The sequence below is a fragment of the Galeopterus variegatus genome, unplaced genomic scaffold (genome assembly GCF_000696425.1).
Source record: "Galeopterus variegatus unplaced genomic scaffold, G_variegatus-3.0.2 Scaffold6758, whole genome shotgun sequence".
Taxonomy (NCBI): Eukaryota; Metazoa; Chordata; class Mammalia; order Dermoptera; family Cynocephalidae; genus Galeopterus; species Galeopterus variegatus.
Genome location: NW_007732869.1, coordinates 104,438 through 108,430, shown reverse-complemented (window position 1 = coordinate 108,430; position 3,993 = coordinate 104,438).

Here is a 3,993-nt window from a genome sequence, read left to right as displayed (position 1 = left end):
AAAAAAAAAGATCCTATTTTCAGAGAAGAGCGGTAAGAAGTCAAACCAACCTGTCTCAAACCTAGTCATTTTACTTCTTTAAACAACCCAAGTTTTGACCCCAGAGCTGAGGGGAGAGGACCCAAACGCAGTGACCTTGAAGGAAATAGAGATGATGGTCGTACATACCCAGACTGATCCCAGTCACAAGAGACGCAGGGTTACTTGTTGACCAGGTGGTGTCTACGTGTCCTCCTTGACTTGGCTTTCTGGTGGTGGTTGCCACAGACTCACTGGTCCCTGAGGGAGAAGAGGAAGATGGTGTTATGTTTGTCTTCCCTCAGGATGTGGGTCCATAAAAAACATTCTCGCTGGATCCTGGCTCAGTAATGTCCTCATGTGTCTCTTTTTTACATTAAATCAGACCCTCAAAATAGTCATAGCAGATGGAGAACTGTAGATGGTGGGGACTGCTGATTTGGTTCGTGTCAAGCATAGGAATTTTTGAGACCCTCTTTCTTCCTGGAATCAGTAAACTCTTCGCCAATCAACTCTGCCTTTACTCATTGTGAAATATTTATATGTAAAATAATTTACTATCACAGAACTGTTGTAGTTATTATAATAGCTAAAGCATGTAACTAAAAAAATGAGCAGTCGAGAAATGCTCTTTTCCCTCCACACATCCTCCCAACTGTTTTCTTCCCCGTTTCTAGTCTGGGATGGGGAAAGGTGGACTCTGACTGGGGGGTACTGAATTGGTGCTTTAGGGTGCTGGAAATGCCGCCAGATTCTAATTTAAAAAAATAGAACCAGAAAGACGATTCTGGACAGGAATCCTCTCTTCTTACTCAACCATATCCACCCAAGCTCAGAATCCCAATGCGAAGGAAACTAGGGACAGTGTTGTTACTTGTACCTGGGGTGGAGTTATCAGGAGCTGGCATGGTGATGGGTTCTACAGTAAGGAAGCTCTCCGCAGTGGCTGTGGTCTCAGCTATGACAAATGTGGTGGCATTTGGTGGTTGATTCATGACCATTGAAGTGGTGATGTCTACAGAGGTCATCCCAGGGGTCCTATTCTCTCCCGTAGCAGTACTCATAGGCCAGGAGGACCCTTCTGGGGTCCCAGTGCCTGGGGAGGCTGCAGTTTTCTGGGATTGAATACCTGTGAATGACGGGGATGGTATCAGTCCTGTAAGGCAGGTGTCATGAGGACTTGGGAGGAAGGTGAAATTAAGCTGGAGAAAGACATTGGGGAGGACAGAAATCTGGTTTCTTCTTCAGAGGAAGGGCTCCTCTGTGACAGAGTCTCTGGACCTCTGCTCATGGGACTCGTCATCTCTGAAAGTGGGAAGCCCTGAGTCACAGCCAAGGATGTCCCTTCCCAGAAAGCTGTGGTTGTGGTGTCCAGAGTCAGGGCAGCCTCTGGTGTAGCCCTAGAATGACCTGCTGGTGTGGTAAAGTCACGTGTGAAGATTCTGTCACAGGAGGGGGGATAGAATAGTTGTCTTCTGATTCCTCCAGGAATGTCAGGACCCTTTGACTGAGGAAAGCCTGGGCTAGATGTTCTGTCAGAGGAAGTAAACTCAGTCCTAGAGAGAGATCTTTTGCCTGTACTTCCACTCCTCCTCCATGAAGGCTGGAATTCTAAATACATGAAAGTTAAAAGCAAATGGATCCTTATTTCATATCAATATGGAACAGGAAGAAGCTACAGCAGTGTTGGTCTCTGTTCCAGGTGTCATGCTACCTGTCACTCTGGCTTTGACAAAATAAGAGGCAGAGATCTGAACTGGATAAGACAAGGATTCAGAAATGGTCACCACCAAGGATGACCTTCCTGTCCTACCACTCTCTCTACCTGTGCAGGTGGATATTGTTTAAAATGGACCGCTGGAGGGGATAGTCCTGGTGAGGATCACACAATCCCGGGACAGAGCGGTTGTGAAATCTGAATGTCGGGTTAGAGTTGAGTTTGTAGGGAGGGAGGCCAGGCTGCCAGGCCCTGCTGCACTTGAGAGTCTAGAAGACAATGGGGACCCGTTAACTGTGGAGATCATGGACACCAAAGTGCTGGACTATTCCTTGGAGAGTGGGCTGATCCAAAAAGAAACCAAACTTGTCATTGCCTTTGCACTGGAACTGAGGAAGGTAATGTCCTCTGGTAGAGGAGAGTCAACGACACAGCTAGGTTGGCCTCCACTGCTGAGATCATGCTGAGGTGAAGGATGATCACTGACTCGGGTGCAGGATTGATTTTCTGATGGTAAGAGTCCAGACTGTCGGAGGACGTCCCTAAAGATACTGGCATGAAGAAAGGGTGCCATAAGAGGGCTGACAGCTGTAAGGTTCTCCGTGGGGCTATAGACATGGCTTGGGTCTGTGTGAGCTGGTGACAGCTGTGATTGAGCAGTCTGAGGAAGGAGTTCCACTGGAGAGGTTCTGCTACCCTTTGTGCCCAAGCCAAGGTCTACAGCTGCCTACATGGCATGGGTGAGAATGGACCCTGGCCAAGTCTTTCCCCACTTGTGACCTCAGGCAAGGAAAGAATTGAGGTGAAGTTTGTGGGAACCTCAGCTGCAGCAATGTGGGCAAAGGCGCTGTGGCCTCAGGTGGCACAGAGAAGCCAGAGAAGAAGGTCCAGTTCCTGGAGGAGTTCTGGATGTGTTCACAATAGCGACTGCTGAGTGTGGACTGGGACAGCGTGTTACTGTCAGGTGGATGGAGCCAGCGTCTCAGCCATGCTTGTACCAAAATGTGGAGAAGAATCTGTTTCGACTTCTTTGCTCGTTCCCAGAAGAGTTATGGTTGTCCCCAGACGATGAGATTTGGTGAGCTCACTGCTGGCAAGGTCAGAACTGCAGGTCTGAGTGGAGAGTGCCTCATCTGAGCATAGCTGTATTATCCACTAAAAGTGGGCTTCCACGTGGACTAGACAGTCTCTCACGTGTGCCCTGGTGCTTATAGCTACAGTTCCCGTCCTGGGAGGGGTCGGTCCAACAGAACTACTGTTATGACTGAGGGATCAGGGGCGACAAGTTCAGGAAAGAAATGGAAGAAAAACTGCCTCTGGGCAAGGGAAGACGGGAATTTCAAGAATAGTCTCTTTAGGACCACTTCATTGTCCCTAAGACTGTGACATCAATGACTATAGTCTCTAGGGGTAAAATAATCTTTTAAAAGGCTGAGCTGATTTCTAGTTCCACACTGGAGCCACGGGCACTTCCTAGCACACCAGAAGGGGTCAACTTTTGTTGTTCAGAGGAAGCGGCCAAGAAGGCAGAGACGCAGGAAGGACTGTGTTCAGTGGGGGGACCCTCACCTCTCTTTGCAGTTTGTATTTCAGACAGAAATGTAGGTAGAAGATATGAGGAGTAAATTTTTATACCCAGCTCCAAATAGCCAGACTTTTTCTTGGCATCTCAAGGGAAGCTTGAACTCATCCCCTGGGATGAAAAAATGTTCCCTCATCCTCCTTTGGGACAGATGGGGTAGGGGTCTTGACCCAAGAAGAGTCGGGGCTTGTTTTTCTTATTGAGAAGATGATGTCTTTGGCAATCTTGTTTTCTCAGTGATTACTAATCTGATCTAGTAATCTGTAATAGTAATGACAACTGCCAATGATTAAGCACTGAACTAGGTACATTGTGTGTAAACCCCTTCCTCAAGAAAAGATGTTAGTATTTACTTATGAAAGAATGAAACTGGGGCTCTGTATATTTTTCTCACCAAAATAAATGAGCAGCACTTCTAGGTAGCAGTAACAAAGACTTGGGTGGTATTAGCAGGACAGAAATAGAAATAAGACATGTATTCAGCTAAAAAAAAATAAGCAAATACATGAAAACGAAGAAAGAAAGATACAATAATCACAATAATACGTTGAACTCTCAAAAGGAGAGAACAGAACTGAGGTTACCAGAGGTGAGAAAGGGGTAGGATGAGGGTAATAAGGTCAGAATTGGTAAAGGACCACTAAAAATTATTACATTGTATAGTGTTGAATATACT